Genomic DNA, 19,746 nt, shown 5'->3' on the forward strand with positions numbered 1-19,746 from the left:
GCTATCAGACGGTAATACTATGGTATTCTGAAATGAAATGATGCCATTTTTAGTTCAAAATCAAGAACAAAAAAGGAACAAAAAATTAAAATGAATTTTTAATTGATATTAATACACTAAAAATTTAAAAAATGTTCAAATTCAAGAACAACATGCTATTATAATCATGGCAGTGTCTAAAAAAACACAGCTGCTAACCAAAAGGCATGGTAATACCATGATACTGTATTGTAATACATATATTTATAAAAGAAAATATATATAAATGAAAAAAATCTTTTTTTTTTATTTCAGCTGCGCCAAAGTATTTTTTACTTTTTCTTATCTCTTTTTTTTCTTTTAGTGCAATTTAAATTTTGTTAAAATATTACAATAACTACAATCTAAATCAAAATGATTAATATACTACATATACATACATACATATATTTAAAATATGCATAAAACTAAAACTACATAGACAAATAAAAAAATAAATAATAAAAAGCAACAAAAAATTTAAATGCAAACTGAAAATATATATATAAAAAAAATTTATAGGACATTCAGAATATTAATGAAAAACTATAATAATGTCTCAGTGAGATTTGGTGAGTTACTAAAAACATACTTACATTTGTAGGTCATCCTATTTCTTTGTGAAATTTCCTGTTGAAAAAAAAAAGAGTTATTAGCATGTATGCAAAAAAAAAAAAAGAGAAACGGTTGGATGTTTTATGGATGTGTTACAGGAACACAGAAATCACTCTCAGTCTTTAGTCTCATGACCTGACACGCCATATCTGAGTAATATGCACACATCCATATTAATTGGATTATAGTACAAAACAATATTAATAAGCATGTCAAACAGATACTATCATTGCAGTTGCACATCATTGCAGACACATTTTCTTTCCTTTATATACTTTTTGTTAACACTTCTGTGGTTCACATTTAAAAGTTCAAAAGTTTACGGTGTTTTATTCAGTACGGACGCATTAAATTGATCAAAAGTGATAGTAAAGACATCTATAATGTTACAAAAGATTTCTAGTTCAAACAAATGCTGTTTTTTTGTTTTTTTTTTACTTTTCTAATCTGTGAATCCTGCAATATAAAATGTATCACAGTTTCCACAAAAAAGTTTGGCAGCACAACTGTTTTCAACATTGATAATAATCAGAAATGTTTCTTGAGCAGTAAATCATCATATTAGAATGATTTCTGAAGATCATGTGACACTGAAGACTGGAGGAATGATGCTGAAAATACAGCGGAGCATCACAGAAATAAATGACATTTTACAAAACATTACAATAGAAAACAGCTATTTTAACTATATATTTACATAGAAAACAAATATTAAATTTTAATAATATTTCACAATATTAATGTTTTTACTGTATTTCATCACATAACTGCAGCTTTGGTGAGCAGAAGAGACTTCTGTCAAAAACAGTAAATATTTTACAGAATCCAAACTTTTGAACAACCCAGAAAAACACAACTAACTCAACAAATTTAACACAAGTAGAGAAAGAAATGAGTGCTTACAATTGCTGCCTTGTGATGTGTGTGTGTGTCATTTTGCAGCCAGTCTTACTACATTCCTAATTAATCCAATCAATCATCTCACAGACTTAATTATGTCACGGATGCAAAAATGATTACAGGGTCAATGTGATGATAAGACAATCTCAGGCAAGACATCACACACATACACAAACACACACACTTCTAGCTTCCGTTAATTGCTATGTGTTTTCTTTTCTTTTAATTTTAATCTCTCATTCGCTTTGCCGATTCCTTAGTCTGCTTCAATGAGACTAGACCAAGCAGGGTTGTAAAACAGTCTTCAGTCTTTCAGGACCCCAAATATTACACTAAACACAGTTTGGTGTAGGATTAACTTGTATATGTCACAAATAATTACACAGAAATGGCAAGTAACACATTAAATTAAATATGAAATAGAAATGCTGACATGAAAAATCATACTCTAATAATCTGTTTTATTAAAAACTTTTTTTTACAGTGTACCACTTCTCAGCGGAAATGCTAAAGGAAAAACCTTTGAATTATTAAAATAATACATCATTTACATTTTAATGCACCTCTTTGCCCATTGAGGATGCCTCCTGAAGGAGTTGATGCTTTTAGATTTAAGTTTCTATACAGTTGAGCTCAAAATGTGCTCCTAAAATCCTTGAACTGTCCTGCGGTGTGCTGTGCAGCATGATGGATGATCTCATGTTCACATTACAGAAGGACACGTCTGAACATGAAGCCCTGTGGAACACATCACAGCCTCCGCTCTGACATTTTAAGGCCATGCTCTACGAATGCAGCAAGAAAAATACGATCTACTACATTTTAGACAAGTGCTCTGGTATCTTCCATGAATGGCCACAGAAAAGCATCACGCATGATTTGCATGCAGTGTAGTAGTGCTACGTTTGAATATTTCATGACAGTTGTCATGTACTGTTAAAATGTTTGAGTCTTCATTTATTAAAGCAGGACCGCAATGTCTTGTTTGTATGAATGCGGCAAGAAAAATGCAAGAACAGATACTGAGCCTCTTAAAAACCACTTGTGCTTCAGTTGAGTTCAAAGACTCACTTCTTTCTACACGTATTACTCGGCTCCGTCAGGATACAATGCTTTATTGAACTTGAAATAAACTGCAAACCATCCGCACCTTCAGGCTCTAGATGTTTAATGAGGTGTCAGACTCGCCGACCCTTTTGCAGTTCAGAGCGCTTCTAATTGGTGTTTGTGTTTTTTGAGATAGCACTTTATTTTCTTTCTTGAGCAGAACAAATGTAGTATACTTTATCTTCTACAGTGTTGGGTAAGTTTCCAAAATAAAAAACGTAATTCACTACAAATGACTACTTTAAAATTGCAGTTTGATTACATTACTGATTACTGCATTTGAAAAGTGATCAGCTCACTAATTACTTTCAAGTTTACTTTACTTTTCCAGTTTTGAAAAAAAAAAAAAAAATACACTACAAAGTGAAACTCATGGTTCTTTCAGTAATTTAATATTGACTGAAAAATTACATAAATATCAAAACAGCAACTTGAACGATCACTTGTATCTTCTCCTGATAACAGAGGAAAGAACTTACTTTTCTTTAAGACCGGTATCCCTTCTTCCATTCATTGGAAAGACACTTGAGCGAGCTGTGTTCAACCAGCTCTCTATGTTCCTTGTACAGAACAACCTCCTGGACAGAAACCAGTCTGGCTTCAAAAGTAGCCACTCAACTGAGACTACCCTGCTCTCGGTTACTGAAGCCCTGCAACTGGCAAGCGCAGCTTCAAAATCCTCAGTACTCATCTTACTGGACCTGTCTGCTGCTTTTAACACCGTTAATCACCAGATTCTCCTGTCCACCCTCAGAAAGATGGCATCTCTGGAACTGCTCTCCTGTGGGTCAAGTCCTACCTCTCTGACAGATCCTTCAGCGTGTCTTGGAGGGGTGATGTTTCTAAGTCACAACACCTTGCTACTGGGGTTCCTCAAGGCTCAGTACTTGGTCCACTTCTCTTCTCAATCTACATGACATCATTAGGATCTGTCATTCAGAAGCATGGCTTTTCTTATCACTGTTATGCTGATGACACCCAACTCTACTTCTCATTCCAGCCAGATGACCCGACGGTAGCTGCTCGCATTTCAGCCTGTCTGAGTGACATTTCTAGCTGGATGAATGACCATCACCTTCAGCTTAACCTTACAAAGACAGAACTCCTGGTGATTCCAGCTAACCCATCGTTTCATCACAACTTCGTCAACCATAACTCCTTCCAGGGCAGCCAGAAACCTAGGAGTTGTGAGGGATCATCAGTTAAGCTTCACAGACCATATTGCTACAATGACCTGCAGATTTGCCTTATACAACATTAGGAAGATTAGACCCTTCCTGTCAGAGCAAGCCACCCAACTTCTTGTCCAAAAAACCTGGCTATGTGTTCTGTACTACACTAAATGAGACTTGTCATGGCTCTTGTATACTGTTGTTGTTCTCTTGTTGACCTGATTGCTTGTATTGTTCTCATTTGTAAGTCGCTTTGGATAAAAGTGTCTGCTAAATGATTAAATGTCAATGTAAATGTAAAATGTTCCATCACTTCTGATTGTTCAGATAAGAGAAATGCATCATTTGAAACTGTGAAGAGTGTATTTTTATTTGTTTACACTCACAGTATCAACAAAACTTTGTGCTTTTGTAAAATAAAGAAAACAAACCGGATGTACTTTAAGCCGTATTGGTCTCTGTGAACTTTGTTTGGTAAAATGCAACAAAAATGAATGAAATCTCAGTGAATACTTGACACACAGACATGAGAAATATATCTATAATCTATCTATAAATAGATAGACAGTGTCTATTTTTAAATTAGGCAAGTCAAATATTCTCTGATAAACCAACGCAAGGTTCAGTCTTACCCATCATTTCTGTTGAGGAAGTCATTTATTCTTACTTGTATTGGTGTATTTGTTAACCAAACATGTATGCATTTTACTTGGACCTTCCCCAAATTATAATGCCAGACTAAAATATGTGAAATCGAGTGCAACATTTTGAAATATGATAGGCAACCTTTCATTGCATCTAAATGTTGTACAACTCGTCTGCACTTTAGCCTGCATTCTCCGGTGAATCATTAAAGGGCATACTGACGTGCAAAACATGATTTTAAAATGCATTTACTTCATATTTTTTCTTAACACTGCATAAATTAAGTACCATAATTTTATTTACATTAGTAACTGTAATCAAATTAAATACATTTAAAATGTAACATAATACAATACTGTGTAACACGTTATACCTAACTCTGATCTTCTTACAGTAATTTTGAACATTTTGTGCTCCTCTCCATCTTTGATCAATCAGAAAGTGGATTTCTTTTTTTTTAAATGTTTGCAAACGTTTTCAAATCCCTGCTGTGACCCACAACAAACTCCGGCTCCTGAATTAATGCCAGACTCTCACTGACATGAAAACACTTCAGCTTTCTGCTGCTCCTCGCCCTGACCTCCTCCCACACCTGTCCTGAATCTGTGCTCAGCTTAAAAGAGTTAAGCATTGAACTTTGACCCTTCCTGATGTCTGATTTGGCCAAATTAATTCATCATTATAAAAAATAAAAATAAAATAAAAAAACACTTAAAAAGTAACTGCAAAAAGTGATTTTCCAGGGATTTTGCTTTCCAGTTAAAATACGTGATCCTTCTTAAATCAAGAGACAATTGTTTGGGATGCATAATATTGATAATTTTTTAAAAATTAACATTTTATCAAATTTTTTTTTTATATAAAAAAAAATGTATCAAAATTAATCGAGCTTAAGCATAAAACAATAAAAAAATATTTATCAAGAGTTTTTTTTCTTTTCTTATCACAATGGCAGATATAAGCATAACACTTCATTTTGATAAAAATTTCAGAAAGCAAAACTTTTTTTTTTTTTTTTACTTCTAGAGTAAATGCTTCTTCATATAAAATGTTTGAATATTTGTATTGAAAAATAAGACAAAACTGGAAAAACATAGGGGTGAGTAAATTCTAACATTTTTTAATTGAAAGAGTTTTGATTAATGTCATTGCTGTGTGGCATCCAACCTTTTCCTCTCATGCAAACTCTGTGGATTCACTGGCAGTACAGGAAACACCGACAGATTATTGGAGAATTTGGAATCAATGCAGACGCTCAAGAACAATTAAAAGAACTAAATTATGGAAGCATATGGGTAGCAATATTCAATTTGGAATGTAATATGTAAAATGGCAATGCATTTCTGTATTTACATTTACATTTACCAATACATTTGTGCAACATTTGGTGCAAAATAAAAATGAAAATTAAATTACATAATTTTCATTTGCCATTTCATACACCAGTTTTAATATGTAAAATGAATACTAATTTGAACGCTTTATAAGTTGCAAAATTAAAATGAAAATGTATAACATGTTCAAGCAAAAACTGTGGCAAAATTATAATTTAAATGCTATTTTTCTTAAATGCATTAACACTCACAGTCAAGACACTTACGATTGCATTTTCATTCAATGTGCACATTGAAAATGCATTCTGAGCCGATCACGTGTCCGTCCCCTCCCGCCATGTCAATCACTGCATGAACCAAGCGGGGCTTGCAGAAAGTCAAGAGACTCAAATCTCAAGAAGAGGATTCAAGTGAGAGAACATGGACAAGACAGTAGGTCCGTCTACGTTTTGATTATTTCGTTTTATGGTTTCAATATTTCATTCACACTTGTGGGCGGAGCTGAAACGCTGCTTTTATCTGATTGGTCGAATCGCTCCGCCTTCAGCTCGGTCTTTTCATTCTTTCAGGCAGAATAAGAATCAGTGCAAGTGAAGCACTGTAATGTCTGAAACCACCGCTCATTGTTAATTAGCATAATATTTGAATCAGATGTAGCCGGGCACATAAGTCGAGCTGTAAATGTAAAAATGTAAATACAGAAATGCATTGTCATTTTACATATTGCATTGTCATTTTGCATATTACATCCCAAATTGAATATTGCTAACCATATGCTTCCATACTAAATATCATGAAAATCTAGAAATTGTTTATGGCACATAAAAAAAAGAACCAGTGTCACCTCCAGGTGCAAAAACTCCTGCATGATCCTAAAAGATCAACTGACCTCCATTAAGCACAACCGCCCGGCTGGAGTCTCTTCATGACCCTTGATATATTGAGAAACAGACCTTCTTCTGCCTTGTGTCCTGGGTAAGGCTCTAGTTATATTATGGCTAAATCACAAAGCTGCAGCCTGACTCACATCCACCCTCCACAATCTCTTTGTTCTGGTCTGTAATTTGGCCTCAGGTGTCTGTAGAGATATCAGTCGAGTCGTTCCTGGCCTGCGGTGCGTTAAAAATCCTGATACCTACAGGGCAAGATCAAATAGTACAACCCTGCCCGGCTGTCTTATTTCATCTCTCTCTCCCCACAGCTCAAATATCCTGATTAAGGAGCGCTCTACACAGATTCATCAGCTTGCATGCTGGTATATTATTGTGGTATCACTGGTTTTTGACTGACGCTTAGAAAGAAGTTTCTTCTGCTCACCAAGGCTGAATTTATTTGAATAAATGTTTTATTTCTGAAAAATATTGTGAAATATTATTACAGATGAAAAATCATTACTGCAGTCTTCAATGTCACATGATCCTTCAGAAATCATTCTATTTTTTTCTTCTTTTTTTTTTGTGGAAACTATGGTTTATTTGAAATATAAATATTTTATAACATTATAAATGACTTCTGATCAATTTAAGGAATGCAATGCATTAAAAATAATCATACTGACCCATTTTATGCAGTAGGTCCAAGGTTTCTATACACAAAAATAGCTGCAAAATGACATCTAAGTTAAGGAGTATGTTCTCAAATTCCCCTCAGATGAAGAATAAACGGCATTCTGAGTAATAAAAGGAAAAGATCTGTTTGCTCAGAAGAGATTCTGCTGTAATCTCATTTAGAATCCATGTCAGTCTGTCACAGAAGATTGAGAATACTGTAGACAGACGGGTTTAGATTAATAGTCCTAGCATTTAAAACACACACACACACACATGAAAGAGAGATGAAACGAAGAGTAACCTCAAATGTAGTTGTTGTCTCTGCTGCTGTATCTAAAGGGATTTGTGTGATCATTACAAACCCAGATCAGACTGACTCCAGGTTAAGCCGGAAGACAAAACCAGAAGAGAATGAATCAGCATACTGACAGAGACTATTAATGTATTAAAACCAGTATGACCGTAAAACGACGGCATATACGACTATTCACCTTTTCTAGTTCCAAACCAGATGTCTCTTTTATAAATTCAAAGTCAGATGGATGAACACCATCTTCTTAGTCACTGTCCCTCCTCAAGAGTTTTCGGTAAGCTTTGCACTCATCCATATTAAAGACTATTATTTTATATCAGAATTTATTTCGTCGTATTTAATCAGAAAACACGCCCTGGATTCAAACCTGCAGCATCTACATAGACCACATGCATCAAACTAAATGTAAAACCTAATGCAATAAACAATTAAAATACCATTATTATATTATAAGGCTATATAATAATACTAATTTGTATTATTATTACCGGCTTTGAGCTCAGAGCGCTGAGAGATCTGCAAGCCGTATAAACCGCGAGCTGTGTTTTCATGCCCCACAGAGATAACAGTACAGTTAAAGTGCTATCGTCCTTCTGCATCTGAGCTGATTTAAGGCTGTTTAAAGGCCTCTATTGTACACGTGGCTGGCAGAAGAGATATCTGTCATCCTTCCCTTGCGGTCAATCTCATTTCATCCGGTCTCCCAAGAGCCTTTGTTCTTCTCACCACCATCTCAAGGCATAAACTCACACAAAGACTTTCTAGCTAATAGAGTAAACTCAATTACTGCTTTTAAATTATAATTCAAACCAGCAGCATGGCCACAGCTATTTTCAATGATCACCACAGCTCGGTAGATGCCATAAGGTGCACATCTATAACAATTATAGCGGTTCCTGTCAGAGTGTGAATCATGGTGAAATCAGCACAAGATACAGCCGCTCACACATCAACCTGAATCATAATTAAATAGCAATTGCACATTCTTCAACAACATGACCGTATTAACAATTAATCTTAATAAGCAAGTTTATTTTAACATAGAGTCTGCTGAGCAGAAGAACAGTGTTGGGAAGCTGATAAAAACAGTTTAAAAAATTACAATACAGAATAACGTTTTTCTATGTGAATATCTGTTAAAGTGTAATTTATTTCTGTCATGTTCTAATATGATGATTTACTGCTCAAAAAAAACATTTCTGATTATTATCAATGTTGAAAACAGTTGTGCTGCACAATATTTTTGTGGAAACTGTAATGCATTTGATTTTTCAGGATTCTTTAATGAATAGAAAGTTCATAAGAACAGCATTTGTTTAAAATATAAATCTGTTGTAACATTATAAATGTCTTTACTGTCATTTTTAATCAATCAAATGCACATTTTGGAAATAAAAGTATTAATTTATTTTTATTAATTTATTATTATTATTTTAAAGTATTGACCCCAAACTTTTGAATAGTTGTGCACTTCAAAACAAACATTAGAAACATTACACATACTAACAAATCAAATGAGCAGGAGCATTTAATTAAATTTCTCTATAAAACTGCCTTACAAAATAACCATATATTTATGAAATAACTGATATGGTTCATATTCAAACGTAATAACTTGTCAAAATCATTCCCAGTGCTACATCAGCAACAGAGATTGTGTTTTAGATGCCACACAAAAATACAATCTGGTCAAACAAGCAAAAAACTTCTTAGAAAAAAAACAGCTTGTTAGTGGAAACAGTCAAGCTACTGAAAAGGTTAAGTTAATAATATCACTATTTTTTAACCTACACATTTAATGCACAGCATCTCCTGAATCAAGCCACGAGAGAAGAAATGAGTTAGACACACATGACGCAGACTGTGAGCCAGACCCCGGATTTATATGTCTGCGAAGATGGATAGTTGCTTGTGAGGAAACATGAAAACTGAATGGAAGTGAAGGAAGATAAATGTGTGCAATCAAAAGAGCTCTACGTCTCCACAGACTAGCACTGTACAGAAGAGTCAAACACCGGAAACCAGCTTCAGGAGCTTTTGACATTAACACTGCAAAAAATGATTTTCTGCAGTATTTTTGACCTTTTTCCAGGATAAATATCTAAACATTATTAGATCAAGATACTTTGACTTGAAAGCAAAATTCTTAAGGAATTAAGCCTTGTTTTCTGAAAAAATAATAAATAAATAAATTAAGTGCGTTTATAAATAAAATCCTGAAAAGAATTATTCCAATGGGGTAAGAAAATTGAACTTAATTCAAAGGGAATATGAGTTTTATTTTTTGACCCCATCTGTGAATTTATTTTAAGTATAAACTCACTTTTTCAGAAAACAAGAACAGATATCCTACCATTTTGCTAGATTTGAGAAAATGTTTTGTTTAAAAAAAATTATTTTAACTTCAATAGAATCACGTTGGTTATTATAAAAATAAAATCTAATTAAAAAAAAAAAAGATTGTGCATCTCAATACTAAAATAATGATACAAAAATATTACTGAAAAGATATGACAATTTTGCAGACCCCCCCCCCCCCCGAAGTACTCTGACGATGCACCACAAAAACACATAATTTACTGTGATCTTCTAATATTCGGGCTGTTTTGCTACTGTACCTTTAAGACTTCACACTCTCAGGGCAGGGCAAGTTTATGATTACTGAATAGGTGTTGATATGCAAATGTGGTATATGCTAATATACTCATGAATTCATAACCGTTATATAATTTTGATTTCCGAACAAGCTGATTTTGAGACAAATGTAAAGAGCAGTATTTTCTCAGAGTATTAGGATTTGGGGACGACTTCAGCGAGCGTGTTGTTTTATGGTATCTGTCCACACACACGTCCAGAGCAATAACAGCGTAACCCAGAGGGAATCATTGTTCAATACCCGATCGAGTCCCTCTGAAGAATCAAATGCAGAATCTAGACGTCTGCTCGCTTTTAATGGAACAGTTCAGGTATAGCACATAATAAAGACATTTTTCTCATCAGTTACTCATGCATATGGAGTTTGCACCTTCAGGTCATCCAGGATTTAGATGAGTTTGTTTCTTCATCAGATTTGGAGAAATGTAGCACTGCAACACTTGCTCATCAATGTATGCTCTGCAGTGAATGGGTGCCGTCAGAATGAGAACTCATCTACAACTCGGACGACCTGAGGGTGAACACATTTTCAGCAAATTTGAATGTTTATGCGTACAATTCCTTTAATACAATATGTTTAAATATATATTTAAAAAATAATTCCACAGTTTTTTTTTTACTTGCATAAAATGCGTAAAATCAAATGCATGTATATTCAAGACATAGTCTTATACATTGCTGCTTCGAGTAAATTTATTTTGAGTTTAAAATTACAATGGAAAAAGAAAAGAATTCAGTTTTTTATATAATGAAAATGCATTGAGTCATATAGATAACTTTTAAGGGGAGTTTTCTATAATTTTGGAGCTTGTCAACTTTTATTTCCTTTAAAAAAAAGTTTTGAAGTCAATTATTTTAATTTTTCTGAGTGGACTAACCCTTGAAGGCTAGGGTGGATTGTATATGAAATATATAAATGTCGAAATATTTCCACTATCACTAATGAAAGCAGTCTAAAATTAAAGTAATTGTTTTAATTTCAAAGACCAGTTAAGCAATTTATACAAAGTACCGCAGCCATCAAACAAAGATCAATGCCTCTCAGAATCTGTGTCAATATTTCATTAAATAGTGACTCTGTTGTTTCTGGCTGACTTTCATCCGTCTCTGCCAACTCTTAATCAGCCAAATTGACTGTAGCTTTCAGTCGCCGGGTTCCCTTCGGCAGTATTTACGATCTCGTAAATCAGTAATGTTGGAGAGGACTGTAGGCAGAGAAAGATAGAAGAAGACCTCCATCTCTGGTCACATGCCATCAGGAGGAAGGATGTTAAGGTTTCACAGCAGCAGTGACTAAGCAGAATAAAGCTCAAGATCAGCGGCTTCTTCCTGCTGCGTGACTCAGTTCTGCTGAGGAGGTTTCAACAAACAGATCTATATACAGAGTGACTGTCTGGCTGAAAACAAGGCTTTCATAATGACAGATCCACACAAGGACTGGAAAATGTGTCTGTCCACAAACTGCTGTGTGACTTTAGCTTTGCTGATTTATCCGTGACAGACAAAAAATACATTCGCAAATGCAAACGTGAAAATAAAGCGATCATATGCTGAACAGTCAACTGGAAAGAATTCACACTCAGAACTTATCTGAAAAACAACAATGCATAAGATATAAGGCTTTGCTTTTATTGCTTTATTACAATATGTTAATATTATTATGTTTCTTCCACTTGTTTTTAACTTGTTTACACTTGAAACAAGTCAAACTACATGCATATTCACAATTAATATATTTATATAAATGAAGTCTTAATATCTAATGCAGATTTGCGACAAGTAAATTGATCTGAATTCAAGTATTTGAGGTATTTTAAAAGGAAAAACTAAAATACTAATTAAGAATATAGGATTTGTTGTTGTTGCAAATTGTCCACGTACAAATTTTGAAAGTGAAAGAAAGTGAAAGTGAAAAATTCATTATCCATTTAGAATTTGATTCTTATATACATTATAAAAGTAACATACTGTAAACTTTTTTTTTTTTTAAGTAACAATATTATAATGCATTACTTTTGACTGCTGGTTCAGCATGTACACAGTTATCACTGAATGAGACCCAGAGTAACACTTAACACACACTTTCATGGTCTAACACACTGCTGATGACCTCAAAGACCTGCAGCGAGCCCACATAAAGTCCCACACAACATCTTCAGTCCAGAAGAGCTGTGAGAAGTGGCTCCTATCAGCGGCCGAGAGCATGAAGTGATGGGTTGTGATGATACGGCGTAATGTGAGGGAGTTTTGGGTCACTGCTCTGCTCAGCAGATTACCGATGAAAGCACCTTTGCCATTTTGAATAGTGCATGAATGGAATTAGTGCATTAATGTTGTGCATCCCCAGGCTCTCGCATGCCCTACTTTACCACAGAGAGCAGCAACCAGCCATTCAGTGCACTGTTCCCGGAACTGTTAGGAATCATGGGAAAAATGGCTGTGAGAATTCTGGGAATGTTGAGAGAAAAAGACGGTCATCCAGACAGAGACTTGCTATAGCTTAAGGTTTTATATCTCTCTATATATATATAAATTAAAAAGCAATGTGATGGCCTCTTTATTCCACACTAAAAATGATATCTAGCTCTGACTCTGTCCATATCACATCTTTAATAAATATAGTCCATTTTCACTACAAGTTAAGCTCAATCGACAACCATTTTAGCATAATGATTACCTATTCTTTAAAAATAAGAAAATAGCCTAAAATTCCTTAAAGGAACAGTTAACCCCAAAAAATGAATATTTGCTGAAACTGTACACACCCTCAGGCCATCCGAGATGTAGATGAGTTCGTTTCTTCATCAGGTTTGGAGAAATGTAGCATTTCAGAAGTGTCATCAGCAATGGATGCTCTGCAGTGAATGGGTGCCGTCAGAATGAGAGTCCAAACAGCTGATAAAAACATCACAATAATCCACAGCACTCCATTTCATCAGTTAACATCTCGTGAAACCAAAAGCTGTGTGTGTGTGTTTGTAAGAAACAAATCCATTAAGACATTTTTAACATCAAACCACTGAGTCCTCTATCCATTATATAGCTTTCTTCAGTGAAAAAGTCACCATGTCTGAATCAGGAGAGAAATATGCACAGATCAAGCACTGTTTATAAGCAAAAACAACTGTCCAAAAAAGCTCTAAACAAATATATTGATGGATTTTAATGTGAGAGACAACAGGGGATGGACTTTTTCACTGGAGGAAGCTTTATTATGGATTATAGACTCACATTGTGGCCAGAAGCAATGCTTTAAAGTTAAAACGTCTTTTTGGAGCAGATTTTCACTTCACTGGAGTGCTGTGGATTACTTGTGGATTATTGTGATGTTGTTAGCACTTGTTTGGACTTTCATTCTGACGGCACCCATTCACTGCAGAGCATCCATTGATGAGAAAGTGATGCAATGCTACATTTCTCCAAATCTGAAGAAACAAACTCTTCTTCATATTGGATGGCCTGAGGTTGAGCACATTCAGCACATTTCCAAATTTTTATATTGTTTTCATTTGAACTGAACCTGAAATGTTCCTATACTGACCACTTAAATGGGAAAATACTTATATCGTATGTACAGAGACCCAGAGACTCAGTTTGTTGTGGTAGATCTGAGGTATATCATGCCACAGTTAAAGATCAGATTCTAAATGAGCTTTTCTTCCTGCTTTCCGCTTCCTCCTTCCTAATGTAATCTGTCTGGAGAATGGTGAGCTGAGTGCAAGCAATGCATCATCCTGCACTCCTCTGGTCTTTATTGTGAGCTCAGTACTCATACATCAAGGCTCCAGGGTTTTTCGTGGGGTTTTTACCTCTGTCCCACATCTCTGGAGCTGCAGCTGGGTTCTGTGAGTGTCCCGCGGGGCATGAACCAAAATGGAGTCAGAACAGGAGTGTGACTGAGTCTCATCTTGTGTATAATACAATCGACAACGAGGCTAGGACTGACTGCAATCTAGTGCGCTGAAATTCAAACTGTGCAGGTCAGAAATATCACCATTCTAGCACTTAGACAGTCTATGCAGCAGATTATCTAGAGCTGAAGTTAATAGTATGCATTGCATGCATGTAGTTTGGTGTGCAAATTCAGAAAAAAAGCATTTCACCATTTTAACTACTCCAAATAACTAAAACATCACATACTGCTGAATTTACTCATCAGTTTTTTGGCAGACACAAGTCACAAATCTATGGAATTTGCAATACTGGCTTTTCTTCTAAGAATTAAGAGAAACAAAGTCCAAAATGTGAAATATAAACTCAGAATTGTGAATAAATTCAACATCAGATTTAGACAAATTCCTGCTACGGACCATATCCAGACCAATTACTTACCAAATCCATCTACTAGTTAAAATACAGTATAAACACATCAAAAATAATGCTGCCAACACATTTATTGAGATAAATGAGTGATGCATGCTTGATAACGCATACATAAATGCATAAACAAACAAACAAACAAACAATTGCTTAAAATACTGCATGCATGAATGCATAAATATTTAAATCAGTGAATCATTCAATCGATCAACAGTAAAAAAATAAAGTTTCAGAGGGCTGCATCTCTCTTGTATCGAGTAACACATAAATGAATGCAGAAATGCAGCTGCAGACAGGACGTCCGCCGAGCTGATAAGCGCAGTGATGGATGATGAGAAAGCGTCTCGCTGGTGCTTCTCAGAAAGGACTGTCCATCAAACGCACCGAGACAGAGACAGAAGACTATGCAACATGTTCGACGCTTAAAGCCACTGTCACAGAGACTGAAACACACAGCTACACTCGCCTCTCCGTTAACCTTTATTACAGTTTGATGGAGCGCCGAGCTACATCTGAGCAATACAACCTCTCCATTAGTCATCTGACAGCAACAAACAGACATTATTGTCATTGAGTTGTACAATAACGTGAGCTGAAGATAATGCTGTTATTTCTACAAACCGCTGAATATGAATGAGGCTGTGACAAAACACAAGGAGAAAATCATTAGTCTCAATCTATGGATTTCAGCTATAGACTGACTGCTACAATGTGCTTATCCTTCAAAGTAGGACGATATCGTAGTATGAGTTTTATTTTATGGTAATTTAATGGAAAAATATCTATTTTTGGATAACACACTGAATTCAGGTGCTTCATCTGATTTGATTATTTTTCACCAAAGCTTTCAGCAATGTTCATTTAGTATCACTGATATACTATTATAGTTTGATTTATTTGATATATTATTATTTAAAAAAAAATAGTATTTTCTGTTTACATTTTAAAATTAAGTAAAGTTTTAGCGATTTAGTTGTGCATTTTTTATATTTTTAATATATCTTTATAGTTTTTATTATTATTATTATTATTATTTTTTTTTACTTTAGTTAAAAAGTTAAACATGACAAAAGAGAAACATTGCTCTGGCAAGTTTGTAATAGTTTATTTCATTTAACATTTATTTTATTTCAAATAACAAAAAGTTTTTTTTTTTTAATAGTTTTAGTTTTAATAACCGTGGATATCAGATTATTATTAATAATATTAATCAGTGGGGAAAAAAAGCTTCACATCATGAAACACTTCACTAGAGCTCAGATTCAGAAGAGTAAACCTGATTTTATAAAACAGGACTTTTCAATTATTTATATTACACTGTCTAGTACCATAACATTTAAAAGGCATTTTTTTTCATATACTGTATAAAGACCCAATTTGTATTTTGAAATATTATAAATATGTGTAAAATATTATTTGGAAAATACTTTCTGTTTCTATTATGTTACAATATTATGTTTTTTATCTACTCACCAATAGTACTGTACTATTACATGTATTATTTATTTATAAAAATGTTTTTATTATTTATTTCAGTTGTTTTCTTTATAACTTTTTTTTATCTTATTTTTGAATTTTGTACTTTTTTTTCCAAACTTTTTCACAGACCCCTTAGCATATATAATACATTATAAACATATGTAAACATATTTATAACATTCAGCTCAGTCCTACTAACCATAAAAGGAAACACGTCATAAAAAAGACTGAAAGACATAAAAAAGTAAAATACTTTTCATGAATGTTCATAAGAACAGTTTTAATATCTCTATCTGTCTGTCTGTCTGTCTGTCTGTCTGTCTGTCTGTCTGTCTATCTATCTATCTATCTATCTATCTATCTATCTATCTATCTATCTATCTATCTATCTGTCTGTCTGAGATAAATCATTCAGCATGTTTTCAATTCAGTCATTGCCATATGGCCTTTGAAATCTTGTAAAGTGTAGATGTTCTGCATAGAGGGATGCATATGAAATGCAAACAACTTCTTATATCACATAAGCCACACAAATCATAAATGCATATAACTTTAGAGAGCTCCCATAAGAGTGAACCTCTATCTGTGAAGCTGACTGAAGAGCGTGGTGTGTCGTTTAATTATCTGTGGTTTGTACTGGGCCGTAATAAAGGTGAAGCGAGGACTGACTGATTGACGGGTCACTTAGAGCAGGTTGAGAGGTGCTCTGAGTTGAATGGTGTTGGGATGTGCACTCGGCGTCTCTGTGGGCTCGACTGATGTCATGTGACCCGCTGCGACTGACTCACTCCGACAACGAGAGATAAAGGTCAGCCGCAGCCAACAGTCTGTCAGCACTGTACTGTACTCACACAAATCATGCTTACAGTCACTCACTCTATGGACTTTACACTGTATTATATCATGATATTGATTAAACATATGCACTATATCTATAATTTCAATCAAGATTCACTGAAACAAAACAAAAAATGAAATTGCTAGTAAATCAAATATTCTTATTCAAAATGTTTAAAGTAACTTATAATAAAACGATCTAGTTAAAATATTAAATGCATGACTTACACATTTAGTTTTTTCGCTAAATCAGCTCAAGGAAGAATGATCTTTCATTTTAATACTGAAATGAAATACAATTAATTAAAAATTGACCATTTATTCAAACTCATTAAACATTAAATATTTAAATGAATACATTTATATTTTACATAAACATTTTAATTAATGAAAGTTATCTGATCGGGACTTTATGAACATATTGTTAGTGATGTTAAATGTCAAAGGCCAAAGGCAAAGTGCATTAAAAAACATTGCACTATTCATGATGTTGATTTTTTTGCTAAATCATTTGCTTGGGTGAATGCTTGGCTGCTTCTGTATATTATTGTATTAATTACAAACCCGATTCCCAAAAAGTTGGGACACTGTACAAATTGTGAGTACAAAAGGAATGGAATAATTTACAAATCTCATAAACTTATATTTCATCCTCAATAGAATATAGATAACATATCAAATGTTGAAAGTGAGACATTTTGAAATGTCATGCCAAATATTGGCTCATTTTGGATTTCATGAGAGCTACACATTCCAAAAAAGTTGGGACAGGTAGCAATAAGAGGCCGTAAAAGTTAAATGTACATATAAGGAACAGCTGGAGGACAAATTTGCAACTTATCAAGTCAATTGGGAACATGATTGGGTGTAAAAGAGCCTCTCAGAGTGGCAGTGTCTCTCAGAAGTCAAGTTGGGCAGAGGATCACCAATTCACCCAATGCTGCGGCGAAAAATAGTGGAGCAATATCAGAAAGGAGTTTCTCAGAGAAAAATTGCCAAGAGTTTGAAGTTATAATCATCTACAGTGCATAATATCATCCATAATATCATCACATTCAGAGAATCTGGAACAATCTCTGTGTGTAAGGGTCAAGGCCAGACGTTACTGGATGACTGTGATCTTCAGCCCTTAGACAGCACTGCATCACATACAGGAATGATACTGTCACAGAAATCACAACATGTGCTCAGGAATACTTCCAGAAAACATTGTTGGCGAATACAATCCACCGTGCCATTCGCCGTTGCCGGCTAAAACTCTATAGGTCAAAAAAGAAGCCCTATATAAACATGACCCAGAAGCGTTGGTGTTTTCTCTGGGCCAAGGCTCATTTAAAATGGACTGTGGCAAAGTGGAAAACTGTTCTGTGGTCAGACGAATTGAAATTTGAAGTTCTTTTTGGAAAACTGTGACACCAGGTCATCCGGACTAAAGAGGACAAGGACAACCCAAATTGTGATCAGCGCTCAGTTCAGAAGCCTGCATCTCTGATGGTATGGGGTTGCATGAGTGTGTGTGGCATGGGCAGCTTACACATCTGGAAAGGCACCATCAATGCTGAAACGTATATCCAAGTTCTAGAACAACATATGCTCCCATCCAGACATCGTCTCTTTCAGGGAAGACCTTGCATTTTCAAACATGACAATGTCAGACCACATACTGCATCAATTACAACATCATGGCTGTGTAGAAGAAGGATCCGGGTACTGAAATGTCCAGCCTGCAGTCCAGATCTTTCACCCATAGAAAACATTTGGTGCATCATAAAGAGGAAGATGCGACCTAAAGACAGTTGAGCAACTAGAAGCCTGTATTAGACAAGAATGGGACACATTCCTATTCCTAAACTTGAGCAACTTGTCTCCTCAGTCCCCAGACGTTTGCAGACTGTTATAAAGAGAAGAGGGGATGCCACAAAGTGCTAAACATAGCCTTGTCCCAACTTTTTTGAGATGTGTTGATGCCATGAAATTTAAAATCAACTTATTTTTCCATTAAACTGATACATTTTCTCAGTTAATATTTGATATGTCAACGATGTTGTATTCTGAAAAAAATATTCAAATTTGAAACTTCCACATCATTGCATTCTGTTTTTATTCACAATTTGTACAGTGTCCAAACTTTTTTGGAATCAGGTTTGTACTTACTGTCATTCTAATATTTCAGAAACTGCACTCATTTGAAGAGGACATAAACAGATTATTGGTTATTATGTTTAATTCAACTTACTGTTTCTTTATAATTATTCGTGAAATTTACTAGCAATTTCTGAGTGGAAACTATTTCTACACCAAAATGTTTTCAGTCTATAATACCAGTAAAATAGCTAGGAATAATTTATCGCCATCAGTTCAACGTTTCGGTCACCCCAAAAACAAATTTTGCACATAGAAATTGAGCCATATTTTTAGGACCAGTAAGTGTTTTGCTTTGTGACAATCAATCACGATTGTACAATCACAATCAGCAGTCTTCATCATTTCTATCTGTCTGTCTGTTCAACAGCTGTTTCCTGGTTATGTGCAAAGATATGCAAAGATAATTAAAGGATGAAGTTCAATTACAGCTCATCAATACAAAGAGCCTGATTACCAAAGACAAGCAGCACGAGCCACAAACACAAGCACCGACACAGATCTGTCTGAATGCCTTTATCACTCGAGCTGATGGTTTCATTCTCCAATACTGATTTAGATTAAGAAATGGAGAGTCAGTATAAAAGGAAATGATAGAGTGGTCACCTAGACACCTTTATTCAAGGCTTTTTAATTAAAAAGTATGGAAGCATTTTTCT

The 19,746-nt window shown here is 34.6% G+C and overlaps 1 protein-coding gene across 1 annotated transcript in view; it reads right to left on the reverse strand.

Annotated features, from left to right (window-relative positions):
- The window catches only part of LOC113051063 (disks large-associated protein 4-like), a 77,658-nt gene that overhangs the window by 17,002 nt on the left and 40,910 nt on the right, over window positions 1–19,746 (reverse strand). Inside the window, exon 2 of the mRNA XM_026214677.1 lies at window positions 615–648. The gene's annotated coding sequence lies outside the window, so the exon portion shown is untranslated. The remainder of the gene's footprint in view (window positions 1–614; window positions 649–19,746) is intronic.

This window comes from Carassius auratus, chromosome 31, assembly GCF_003368295.1.
Source record: "Carassius auratus strain Wakin chromosome 31, ASM336829v1, whole genome shotgun sequence".
NCBI classification, from domain to species: domain Eukaryota; kingdom Metazoa; phylum Chordata; class Actinopteri; order Cypriniformes; family Cyprinidae; genus Carassius; species Carassius auratus.